Below are 14,398 nucleotides of genomic sequence, written 5' to 3'. Positions count from 1 at the left end.
AAACAACCTACATATAACTGTCAACTGTCATGTTGAAGGTTAGGATTTTATTAACCCTTAGATAGTGGTTCCTTACCTTATCAAGAAAGATGAAAGTTGATATTTCTACAAACTTTTATGTTGTGGTTTGTCGTGTGTGGTGTGTGTTGTGGTGTGTGTGTGTGTGTGTCTTGAATGGTGCTGAAGCAGACATGGGACGGCAACATGCTGCGAGGTCCTTTCAAAAATCAGCTCACTTGAGTCAGACCTGACATTCCACACCCACATAGAAGTAAATTCAGCTGCAGACACATAGTCTATACAGGATGCAGTACATCCACATTGTGCAGGATCTTCATTGGTATGTATACAGTATGGATGTGGTTTGAGTCAAATTAAAATTAATGTCCACTAAACATTCCCATGGTTTGCCTGTACAACACCAGAGCAAAAGTGTAAGGAATGGACTAAACTGCCTGTAAGTGCAAACGTTAGCATGCCTGGCTACAAGATTACTATCTACCTAAAAGAGCTTACAGTTATTCCGAAGTTAGCGAACTTAAAGTAAACTAAATCTGTTTACTATCTTATTTTTTGGGTTACAGCTTACGTGGAAAAATACTTCAGGCTGACACAGGTTATGTGGACAAGAAGATGCTAGTGTATCAGAGTATCTGGACTGTATTTAGTCAAATTTGTTTTAGAAACCATTGATTTGCCAAACTCATGGGTTACTCAGTTTTCTCTCTCTCCAAATTGCTACCAATTTCAAGTGTGTTAACATTGTAAAACCGCGGGAACGGAACGCTTGACAGGCGTAGCGACAGTAAATCGGGTGGGTGGGGCAATTTTCAATTTTCATTAACTTTACCCTTTCAGTGCTGCTTCATAAACTCCCCCAACCGCAGCTCTGTGATTTCCTACTAAAAGTCAGTATGAACCCTCCTGCTGTGTGCGTAACACCAGCCGGAAAGATCCAGCCAGATCTCAACATGTTGAGACGAGTGCACTGTTCCCTATTCAGCCTGTCACAGATACTGTAGACGTGACAGAGAGACATCTAGATGGTTACAGACAGACAAGCAGACAAAAAAGACAGATCTACGCTGGAAAATAAGAGAGCCAAGCTGATGCATTTTGTTTCAGTCCTGAGTCAAAGGCCTTTACAGGGTTCACCTCGTCCTTTTATGGAGAAATACAGTCCAACCCATCTGCCGTCTCCTCTTAATCACACCGTTTACCTCATTCTGTGTCTGTGTTTGGAAAGATTTAGCTGCACCCATCTGTATCCATGACTTGCAGTTTCTTATGTGTTTGTTCTGCCTTTCTTTTCTTTTCGTTTCTTTGCTTCTCTCAAATTGTCCCGTCACTCTTTCCTCACCATGGTGCATTATTAAGAGGGCTCATTAATCACTCTGGCTGCCCGTCTGTCACTCCGTCAAAGCGCACTGCTGTTGTTCCTGCAGCACACATGCACACACATTCAAACACACAATAGGTTTCACAGGGGGAGTTAGCCCCATCAATGTCTGTGTATAAGTCCCTTGGAGTGAAAAATGAGGCTACCCTTCGAGTGACAAAAGACTGTTTTCCTTCCAGGAGGATATTACCAAGGTTTTAGCAAGGAACCTGTCACACTGTGTCATACATAAATGGCTTTAGCAGTTCACAATTTCTCTACAAACAGGGCTGGTTCTGTGTTTGCACCTATCTTATTGCATGCATCATCCCATCATTCTTTTGTTGCTTGGGAGCTACGAAAACTATGGCTGAGTGGGCGGCTATATTCCAGCTTATAAAACCTGTATGAGGTGGAAAAGCAGGACACAACGGGTTTCCAAGAAATGCGAACATTCTGTGGGCCAGAGCTGTGTAGTTCAGATGAGTCACTGATAACTCACTGAACTACTCAATTACAATAAAGAGAGGAGGAAAGAGGGGGCAGAGATCAGACATAAAGGGAGAAAAGTCAAAGACAAAGGTGGTGAGAGGATGAAAGAGGGAGGAGAAGCAGGAGGAAGTAAGGCAGAGAGAGTGCGAAAAGAGACAGAGATGGAAAGACAGAAAGAGATACGGACAAAAGCTGAAGCTTATTTCAGCCCCACTCAAATGCCAAGCCTGAGTGGATGAGGGGGGAACTTGAATCTTAAGCAGCCATAAATTTCCCCTGATGCTTTGCTGGGCCTGCCGCTGTATGTATACGCTTGGAAGGGAATGGGAGCTGGTACACCAATGTGAGGAAAGATGGCAGGGCTCCCAAAAAAAAAAAGAAATTGCCATCAGATTCAGAGCCCACCATATGGGCTTAGACACATAGCGTAAGCCACAGACAGTTTCATTCCATCACACACACACACACCACACACACACTAAAAGTGCATGCTTAGGCAATAACATTTTCCTTACTGCTTGAGAGGATGAAGAAGACGCAGGTTATGAGGGAGGAGAACTTGCAACAGCTCTGCATTATAATGAAGTCTGCGATACTATAAAGATTGAATGTGCAACGTACAAAATACCTATGGGAATGCAAATGAACCTGAGCGCTTAGAGTGTGAATTAAGGATGAATGACATGGGCAGATGCATACTCAGACACACACATGCATGTATGCCCATGATATATGCTCATTAGTGCATACATCTGTGCATAGAGCTCAACTCAAGACACACTTGAATGCTTTTCTGTATTCATACTAACTCACAGGGCTTTTATTGCATACGATTTTTGTTCTATTTTATTATTATGTTGTATAATTATTTTCTTATTATTATATTGCAATTGATTAATTTTATTTTATGTAAACCACTCGGCAATGGTTATTTTGAAAGGTGCCACACAACTACAGATTACCATTAATAAGCTCCGTTGTGCATGAATGAGGAGCTACTCATTCTCACATGAAAAGGTGCGGCTAATCAGGAGTTGGGCAAAGAGGGACGGAGGGATGAAAGAAGGGAAGGAAGGGAGAGGAAATAAGAGCAAGGATGAGACTGTGCTTGTTCCAGCGTTACCGCTGTGAAGCTAGAAGAAAAGTGCTGTCAATTACAGTGAAGTGTTTCACACTGGTACAGCCTGCATGCACACACATACCCAAGCCCACCCACCCAGTGCATTATGCGCTTTTATTAAGTGAACATGGTGGACTAAGTGTGTGCATTTAGATGTTTTTCTGCTTTAGTTCTTCGATTTTAAATAAAAACGATGCTCCAAATGACAAAGCAGCGAGATAGAGAGAAAGAAGAGAGAGAGAAAGAGAGAGAGAGAGAGAGAGAGAGGCTGTATATGATGCTGACCAGGACCACCATACAGTACAAAGCGGGGGTGACATTGCGGGGCGCCCTGATGGTGCAGAGTGGGAATAAGCTTCAGGGCTGCCCAGAACTATATAGAAACCTATTACTTACAGCTGAAAGCCACACAGGTCTCCCTTATTCATACAACGCACCCACCCACCAGCCTGTAGCCAGCACAGCTCCCTGTTAAGGATTTCGCTGGAAGCAGAGTATCACCCATTCCTTTCTGTAAAACATATTAACTCGCTCTCTGTGGCCAGAAAAGGTGAGCTCGTCCTACAGTACACGTGAATAAAAAAGGCAGGAGTAAGAGCTAGAAAGCAAGGGGCATGGTATAAGGATAGCAGAGAGGGAGGGACGAAGAGAGATTCTCCTGAGAAATGAGGTGACAGAAAGCTTTTTACGTGCAGGAAGGGTGGCCAGGCAATTTTCAAATGTATGAGACTTCTCATTTGCCGGGCTGCAAAGCCACTTTATACGGTGGCAAATGTTAAACTTGTTCTGGGCACATCAAGGTCCCCTTGGCCGCCTGCTTGTCTTCGCCTGGAATATAAATGTGGCTTGAGCTGAGGGTACAGGGAAAAAATAGTTTCGACACCTTGTACACAAGAGTTTAAAAAGCCAGAGTGGTGAATACCTTCAGGGTTCACGCAGACAAAAGACTGTCTCAGTCCACGCATATGTTTATGTGGGTTTCTTTGACGCACAAATGGCTGCATTCTGTGCTTTTCATTCTGTGCTTTTCTCTTCAGTCTCAGTGCAGCACCAAACAGCGGTTAAACATGATCATTATTGTACTAATCTAATTCTATCAATACAGTTTTTGATAAGTGAATTAATTCTTTAATTCACAAAATGGTAGAAAAAGTGAAAAAGTTCTCCAAGCAAGCAATTTGAAAATGTCACTTTGGGACATTTTCAAATTGCAAAACCCAAATTTACACTAAAATAAAAGAGAAAAGCAGGAAATCCTCACATTTCTTTAGCCGGAATGAATTGAATGTTTAACAATTTTGTTTAAAAAGTTGGCTGTCTGTTTTCTATCCATCCACTAATCTATTCCACACCAACATTTAAATCATTATCTAATGAATGACATGTACTGTACTGTAATCAAAACAAACCAGGATGTTTCTGAGAATACAGTATGGGATTTTAAATATGCTGCTGTAAAAATCTTATTTATTAAAACCAAAGGATGTCAAAACACTGTAACTAAATATACAAATCCAGCTCACCCATGAGTGTAAGCTGAACTGATACAAGTACAGGGGGGCGTGACAACAAGATATATTGGTGCCATCTCTATTGTGGCTGTTTCTTAATCAATATCTTTTACACACACACACAGGCCATAAGACACACAATGGAGCTTGAAGACATTAGATAATGATCTCTTCTGTGACCGCCCTTGGCTTTATAGACCAGCTATGACCACATGCACCTATCACCACGCACATAAGCTCAAACATATACTGTTGTGGCTGTACACAGGTGTGGTGAAAGGATGTTATCAGTTTATCACAGCAGCTCTGGGAGCAGGACATATTTCACCGGGAAGGTTGCCAGGTTTATCCACTCCACACCTTTCTCACACTCTTATTTTCTCTTCTCTACATTGTTTCTTTTCTGTGTCGCTCCACTCCAGCCTGTACGTCTCTGTATTTCCACTCTCTCTCACTTTGCTTTACTGTCTCCCTCCACATCCATGAACGTATGAGATACAGTAAATCTTCGCTGTTGACTGTAGGCTGTAAAAACTCCTCAGTTAATCAAAGTCAGCAGTGCGGGGACACTGAATCATGTTGGGTCAAAGGCCTGGGAGCCAGTCAGTAAACCGGCACTATCAGCCCCGCACCAGATCCCCCCCATCAAAATAAATATGGTGGAAGTCTGTAGATCAGTGGAATTGTACCATACATGTAGTGTCATGTGTTGGTTTGAGCTTGGCTCTTGACCTGCAGCCATATAGGCATGTCTTTTTTTGGAGTATAGGGAAAGATGGAGTTATAATGATTTATTGTTTTTTAGTGGAATTGCATTATAATCATATGGCCATGTTTGATATCATGTTTCTGTTGTTGTTAGGGGATTTGTTTTACACATCCGAAGAGTTTCGTGGAACAAAGTTAATTGCGGTGAACTGAAATTTAATAATTTTACTTAAGTTTGCATTTGTCATATTGTGATATTGGAACTACACAGTGAGTCTACAGCCATGCTAGCAGCTCAGTGAGACTGTACTTATAGTGGTGCTCAAATGTGCTTAAACTAATGTCAACATGCTCATAATGACAACATTAACAGGTATAATCTTTACCTTGGTCACCATCTTAATTTAGCTTATTAGTATGAATAGGGAATGGGATGGGATGGGAATGTTCTTAGTTTTGCAGGTTGATTTTTTGACCTGATGATGACCGTGATTATCTGCGCAAACTTTAACGTCAACCCATCCAATCAATGTTGAGACCTTTCACTAAAAGACAACAATGTCAATGTGCTGTTGGCACTAGAAGTCAGAGGCTGACCGAGGGTGAAGACAGTAGGCTTCACCCTCTGGGAACATGAATATCTATTCACCCACCCATAGACGCCGTCATCCCAAGAGCCATGTCACTGGAATTGTGTTTTTGTCCTTTATCACATGCAGGGTGATAAATAGTGGGCCCATGAACCCAGAGCAAAAAGGTTAACATCTATCACAGATCTAATCACACATCTAATGACTATATCATGCATGAGCTGAAAACAGCAAATATTCCTTCCTTATTCTTGCCATATTCCCTCCCACTCGTCATGCCATCCAGCCACACTGAGAGACCATAATAATTAACAGAGGGATGAGACCTGCCTGTCATTTGGGGAACTCATCTAATCTTCCTTTCTATTTTCCCAAGTAAGTTGAGAGGCAGTCTGGGAGACGAGGGAAGGAGTGGAGGGTCAGAAAAGAGTGAGATTGATGGAATGTGGAAAATTAGAGAGGCATGTACTCAGAGATACCCCCTATATGACACCCAGTCAGTAAGTGTGTGTGTGTGTGTCTGTGTGTGTCTTTTCCTTTCCTGTCTAATATCTCAGCTTTCAAGTTCCAAATTCCATCCAATCCACTTATATTGCTCATTAATCATCTCACAACAGACTACACACTGGAAGCATATGTGGTCTGCGGCCCCTGTGTCCACACACACACACACACACACACAAAGAGACGTACACAAAAGCCCAGTGGCGGGGGTAATCTGCTGCTTTGATGTGCAGTTAAATCAGTCTGCATCTCATCACAATCACAGCGTCAGTGACTGCCAGATACAGACATCCATCTGAGGCACCTTGGAGGACACACACACACAACAAATCATCAAGTCACCGGGATGCAGACAGACAGATGGTGTGTTTGTATCATGTTCATGCGGGCAGGATGTATGTGTGTGTGTTAAGTCTCATCCAACACTGCGGCCACCTGAGAGGGAGCTTCTGAGCCAGCGTGGATGCAGACAGACTGCACTGTGTCCCGTTACCTTCAGCTACTGGCTGAGTGACAGCTAACGGCTGAGAAATCCGACTCTAACAACACCAGACGGGGTAACTATGTCTGGTACAAAAAACAGAAAAGAAAAAAAAATTTATTATTTAAAATGAAATTGTCTGATTACAACAATTCAGTGGTAAATTATAAAAAGAAGACAATGAATTTAAAGGCTAAAAATGTAAAACAGTATGCAGCATGCTAGCGCTGTGAGCTTTGTGAAGCCATGCTAACATGCTTACAATGACAACATTTACCGGTATATTGACCATGTCCATCATCTCTTAAGTTTAGCGTGTTAGCGTGCTAACTTTTGCTAATTGGCACTAAACACAAAGTACAGCTGAGGCTAATCGGAATGTCTTTAGTTCTGCTGATATTTGGTCATAAAGGGGTTTTAAAATAATGAAGCTCTAGTGAAAGTTCAATAAAGAAGACTATTGTTTTGCATGGTTAGGCCTATAGTTTATTTCTCATCCCATCCTGCCATGCACTCCTCTCATTCATGGTGTGTCGCTATCATTGTATGTGGCATTCAATCATGATATCAGCTGTTCTCATCTGGTCTCATCTATCCAATAGCACAGTGACACACCACACCACACACCAAAATACACCCAGTCTTTGCAGATTCATCACCTTCATCATTTTATCAGCCCATTAGTCTCAGCAGAGTCATCAGCCACCACCACCAGCACCAGTGTCTGGACTCTATGATTGGATTTATCTTGCTGCTGTTCAGAGGAGACCTCCATCATAAAAATGTAGAGTTTAAGTCTTTCCGTCAAGACTTAAAGGTCCAGTAAGTAAGCTTTAGGGGGCTCTATGGCAGAAATTGAATATATCATGCATAACTATGTTTTCATTAGTGTATAATCGCCCCAAAAAAATGAATTCTTATTGTTGTTACCTTAAGATGAGCCTTTTATATCTACAGTTGCCACGTCGCCTTTTATATGGACTGATATGTTTCTACAGTAGCCCAGAACAAACCAAACACTCACTCTAAAATGAATCTACAGTGGCAGTGACAGTCCCTCCCTCCCTCACTATTATGTACACATATCATCTGTTACACTAATCTTTACTTAATTACCTTGTCTTTCCTGATTGAAATTACAATTCATCCTGAGGGTGACATTATGTTTCTGTACAAAATGTCATGGCAAGCCATCCAATATTTGTTGAGTTTTTCAGTTTGGCGCCAGTGTTGCGAAAGATCTTATTTGGTTAAAACTTCAGATGTTGAATTAAACATTCACAAAGACAAATATGTGAAGACAGGGAACTGCAAAAAGCTGAAACAGATTTAGGAATGCGTATTAAAGAATACACCCACCACTTGTGACTTCTGATTCTGAAGTAATTTGTTCTAATAGCATTTTAGCTCTTCATTTAATTTAAACTTTTTTCTTGTGCTTTATAAAACACAATTTCCTAACACTGAAGTGTGAGATTAACTGAACTTTGAATATGCAATGTAAAAGCATGACAGATGTTAATATAATTTGTTAAAGAAAGATTCACTCCATTTTTCGATCACAAAGTCAATTATCTAGGATGATTTAATCTGTAGTAATACATCATAATTCTACAGCTGTTAAAAAAAAAAACTGGAATCTCTACTACACAATTCATGGTTTGATCCTATTATAAATATAATAAATGAATGAATCATGGGTAGTGAGACGTGACTGAAGGCTTTCAGGGCTAGAAAGGTAGAGTGGAGGTAATCTCAGTCTATAAATGGATTTAAGATGAAGTAGGAAGACTGATTTAACAGGTAAAGAGACTGACAGACAAATACTGAGAGAGAAGAGTGAGGGTGAGATTAGTGATTAGACGTTGACAATGCATCAGCTCTGACAAAATGTGCCAGACTGTGGATGTAAGGGGATGTCATGGAAAGAAACCTGGAATTCAGAGAGAGAAACATGCCAGAAAAAGGAAGTGATGGGAGATGACAAAATGACGAGCGTAAATATGAACTGGAGCGCACTGCGGCCGGAGAGAAAAGAAAACTTGATTTTGTCGGGGGGGCAACGGAGAGAGAAAAGAAACAGCGTGAAGGAGAAAGACAGTGCGTTGTGATAACTGTGCAGGAAAGAGAATCGAAGTGTGAGAGTGAAAGAGGAAGAAATCAAACGCTCCAAGCACCAAGAAAAGAAATGCAGAGGGGAAAAGGGAAGGTGAATAGAGAGAAAGCGTGCTCATAGTGGCAGCAGCTTTGGTGTGTGCTCTGTACTTATTAAATAATAACACTTAGAATGGTTAATGATTTGTGAAAGTCTGCAGATGTTTCCAGTATCCTGTTAGGAGCGACAAAACAGCGAGAATGCTGCTAAAGTGTAAATAAGGAGGGTGAGGAAGGTGTGAGACGCCGGTGGGAGTGCAGCCATGGGAGATGCAGAGAAGAGGAACGACTGCGGGGAGGGTTAAGACACCTTGGTGAAAAAAGAAGATAACAGGAGAGACTAAGGAAAGGAAAGAGCGATAGAGAGCAACAGAGGCTGGCAGGGGCTTGATGGTGCAGGCTATTTCCAGCTTTATTGCCGAGCGTAACGGTCTGGTCTCAGTCCGAGCACGATCCCCTGATCTGAGATGGAGACAGACTGGGATCCCCTAGGTATATCGATTCTCAGACACACTCATTTGGGAGAATCAGAATTGATGACACCTGCCTAAGGCCAAGGTTTATTTACTTATTTATCTGGTGCCTGCTCTGGCCCCGGCCCCATCTGTCTGAGAATATGAGGCTACCTAGTGGGGCCCAGCAGCTCCAAATGTCCAGGCATGACAACTAATTTGAGGGCATGTGTATGTGTGTGTGTGTGTGTGTGTGAGCGAAATAGGGAGAGATACTGAACATGCAGCAGACCACCGACACCGTGCACAGCCTCCATAAATCAAGATGAGGCGGCCAACACAAATTGACATTTCACAGAAGGGCGTAGTTTCATTTGAGGTGCACTTGATTGTTAGTTTTAGGCTGTTTTTGCAGTGTTGTTACGAGTCAGCCTGCAACCAGAGGGATCAATTTAAAACAGCTATGTGCTTTACTCCCTGCTGCAAAGTTTACAGTCTTTAAATTACACCCTGTCATCATTTTGGTTCTTAATCAACAAAGGATATTTCCAGGCGCTTCCTCACACGTTGACACTGTGTCTACACTATGTGGGTAATCTAAACGGTATAAAAACCTTTACAAAGCGTGAAAACTACAACTGACCGTTTTACAGGGGATTACTGCTAGAGTATTACTCGGCAGGGAATAGTATGGGAATGGGCTGCTTTTACACATGTATGGATTAAACAAACGAGATATAACATGTTAATTAGTGAGCTACAGAGGTGTTAAGTGGATTTTGTTACTGCTGAACAGAGCCAAGTTAGCATTCTTTAGGCTAAGCTAAGCTAACAGGCTCCGGGCTGTAGTTTTGTATTTGACAGACAGACATCAGAGTGGTATCAGTCTCTTCATCTAACTCTGACAGACAGCAAAAACACTTATTTTCCCAAAATGTCAAACTATTGCTTTAGGCTTATGCCGTTATCTGGTGACTACGAAGGCAAAGAAACCCCATTAGCTCGCATTCAAAGTAAACAAGTGTTTCTAAGCATCTTGTATAAAGGTTTTCATTCAATGAAATTCCTCATATCTCACAGCCAGACAGTGTGTTTCCCCGCCACTTGCTATCTCTCTCTCAGCCCTTCCAATCCTCCCCTCCCCTCGTCGCCGCCCCAATCTTGTAAGCTACACAGACGGCCTGATAATTGGATTCCAACAGACAGTTCAAACGGTGGCATAAAATAATTAGCGACAAACCTCGGAATCAATCTCAGGCACGGCGATCATCTCTCTGGCCTTGGCAGGTCTCTCTGGGAGCGCGACCAGGAAAATGCATGATATCGGTTTCACACAGATTGAAGCTTTTTTGTGCACCTGCATGCGAGGCAAGGCCCGTGACGGACACGTGACGTGATGAGTCCCTGGGCATCCTCATGTGCAGATGACTGAGTCCGTACACGTGTTCATGGAGGTTGTGCGCACCCATGTGCATTCAATATGCGTTTGATTTCTGACCTGGACAAATATGTGTATGTGTGTGTGTGTGTGTAGAGGCAGTGATGAGAAGCCCTTGGAGTGTGAACCAGATGTAGCAGAGTATCCATACCCCCCCCACCTCCGCTCTCCTTCCTCCATCCCTTGAGACAGGAACAAAGAGGCCAGACTACATCAGGCAGGCCTTTGATCAGCTCAGCTGTATCGTGTTCCTATCAGTAATTGACAGCCCTTGGATCCCGGGTGCTTCCTCTGCAGCGTGCACACATGAGAAGTCTTAATGTCCTCCAATATATCACACGGCCTATGTGTTTTATGTACACAACAGGCAGTTGCTCACAATATGTCCATGTGGCTGTCATTCAAAACATCTATAAAGGTGTTCCACTGCAGTAAAGCATTCGTGTTTTACAAATATAAACAACAACACATTCTAATCTACGCTGTTTTCCATTTTGCATGCAACACATGAAGAGTTTAGGGAAAAGCATGAGGCTGTGAAGCGCTACACACTCATCTTTCTCCCAAGTGGCCTTATCACCCGAGTTAATGTAATGAAACAGATTAGTACCTGTAGCCTAACACTTGACCAGGGAAAATTAGAGCCAGCCATAAAGTGCTTATTCATCTCCGCTGAATCCACCTTCAGAAGAAAAGTCAGGAAAAAATGAAGGCGCTGAATGTAAAGTAATAAAGTGATTTAGTTTCTCCTGCTACTTTATTGGACGGAAATTAACCTGTTTTACAGTGGAGAACAGTGTTAGCAGCCTGTAAATTTGATCACATTTATTATATTTCGTCCTGCTCAAGAGAAGACGAAGTAGAGAAGGGGGACTTTTAAATTTTCACTCTGTGAGCTGACTAAATGAAATGATTTCGGCATCGTAGCGCTAAACCAATTCACTCAGAAATGCTGTTTCTTCTTGATGAATCAACAGTGGTGTTTTCCCAATAACAATTCTCGCCATATGGTTAGGGTTAGGGTTAGGGTTTATAACACACACACACACACACACACACAAACACACAGGTCCAAGAGAGAAGTGCACAGCTGCTGAGTTCCTCATTTATAACAATATAATAAAATAAAGGAACCAAACTGTATTAATTGTGAACTCCAGTCTCTGATTTTCAATTCAGCATGGTGACAACCTGCCATTCATGCTAAAATGTAACTTGTTGTTATAATCTTGTTGATAATAGCTTAATGGTCCTTATTGTTGTTCCACAACATTGGAACTGGAGTGCAGAGCTATTAGCCCGTCATACATCAAGCCCTCAGTGTCATGTGTAATGGTTAAGTGTTTTGAACCAACTAGCTTGTGGCAGCATGAATCTTCCTGAAGGCTGGTGATTATTAATGACAGTGGCAGCGCAGAGCAGCCACCTTCAATCACACTGCAGGTAAATCCTGCTGCCGCAACAAAGACAATGGCAGGGAAGTGGCCTTTAATTCCTTTTTGCCAGGAATTAATCAGCCCTGTTTCTAATTTCTCATCCAACCGATGTTAATGCCTTTCCTGTGTGATACTCTAAATAAGAGATTAGACGCCACATGCACACACGCACACACAAACACACACCATTGAACTAATGACAAACGAGGACGCAGCAGCTCATTTGAATATCAGAAAGAAAGAGCGCTGGCATGCCAACGTAACCTCCTCCAGCCTGTACAGTAATTATTCAGCGCTAGAACACAGGAGCAAACACGGGGTTTACGGAGCATTAAAGAAAGCAGGTTTGAAGACAATGAGAGCAGGTGAAGGAGCACGGAGAGAAGTGTGAAAGGAAGGAGGGAAGAAGGAGGCAAGGCTTAAGTGGACTAAAGAAGGAGTAGAAGAAAAGTTAAGAAAGTTTGAGGTGATTTAGGAGGAGAGGCGGTGTGTTAAGTTAACACCATCGTTCTCCTCTTTATCGAGCTAACCTGATGGGACAGAGATGCAGAGCAGTTTTCTCGGGCCATCTGTTACATGAAAACCCAATTGTACACAACAGCCACAGACAGAGAGCCGAGGAGAAACCAATTTCTCTCGATGACGCCCTACTTATTGGGCTGTTTAAACTAGGCATTCCTCTCCCTCCTTCTTTATCTCTATTTCTTTTCCTAAATATCCTGTGACGCATTATCCAGAATGTCCCTTCTTTTGTAATAGTCTTTCTAACTTTATTTCTGTTCCAGGGTGAATTTACTTCTTCTTTTAACTTCATATATAAATGACAAAATAAGGTTCTAGCCCTCCAAAATGACCAATGTACCAAACAAGCCTCTATATCTGTACGACAACATAGGTTGCTCTGCTTGTGTTTTCTGATATGCCAGCTCTATGGTTAACTTTTAGTTCATTTTAAGCAACTATAATTACTATAATTGTGTTGTGAAAGGTCTGTGCTAGCAGCTCCTTGAGACTGTACTTACACAGTGGGGATGGAGCGGTTCAAGTAAAAAATCCAAACTGTTCAGTTCACGAGCCACAAGGTCGGGGCATGTATGTATTGTTTGATTCATTTGAAATAGGCTTTGAATAAAGTTATTGGGGGGATAAAAAGCCTCGCCCGATAACTCAGTTGGAACAGATTAAGTAGAGTGCAGCTGTCAGTCAAAAATGTACCAAACTCAACGGAAAAACTGTGACCCCAAAACTCTGATTAATTAATGATTAACCAAACTGTATGTAACCGTAACATGCAGACAAACTCTTTTATAACTAATAAAACTAACAATGTTTACCATTGTCACCATCTTTGTTTGGTGTGGTAATTTTATAACTGGCATAAAAAGTGCAGCTGAAGCTGAAATCATTAGTTTGTTTGCTCATAAACCAAACTACTGCAACTGCCCTGATGATGGCGCTATGTGAAAAGTTAAGGCATTGCCAAAGTTATTATAAATTACCCTGAGGGTAATAACTTTTCACTCAAAACTACAAATGTCAAATTGTAGTTTTGTCATGGTGGCAGAGAGGAAGAGGTAATCACCAAAGTCATTAGGATCATTATAAAGAGACCTTGAATGTATGTACTAAATTTTGTGCCAGTCCATCTAGCATGTGGAGATATTTCACTGGATAAATGGAAACCTGCTGGTGGCGGTCGATGACTAAAGACAGGTAAACAAAGTCATCAGGATTCATCCTTGGGGCACCATGAATATCTGCACCAATCTTCATGCTAGTCAATACAATAGTTGTTGAGATATTTCAGTCTGGACCAAAGTGTTAGACCAACGGGCTGACTGACTGACATTGCCATCCACAAAGCGTGAAAACTATTTAGCTGATGTTGTGGTCATGATTAAAAGGAAGAAATACTGACTGTTGGTAGAAAATGTGTATGCCTAGCTATCCACTGCACACAAACACACGTCTGCTAGTAGACAGTCATCAGTTGTAAACACAAAGTCACTGGAGGCATGTGAACAAACTGAAAATGCTGTTGTTTTTCTGGCAAGAACAGCCTTTGTTCATTATACATCATAATGGTGAAAAGATATTTGACATCACCTGTTGTTTTTTAGCAAACATTATGCTT

The sequence above is a fragment of the Morone saxatilis genome, unplaced genomic scaffold (assembly GCF_004916995.1).
Source record: "Morone saxatilis isolate NCDOM2014 unplaced genomic scaffold, NCSU_SB_2.0 Contig12, whole genome shotgun sequence".
NCBI lineage: Eukaryota > Metazoa > Chordata > Actinopteri > Moronidae > Morone > Morone saxatilis.
Note: the sequence above shows the minus strand (reverse complement) of the source record.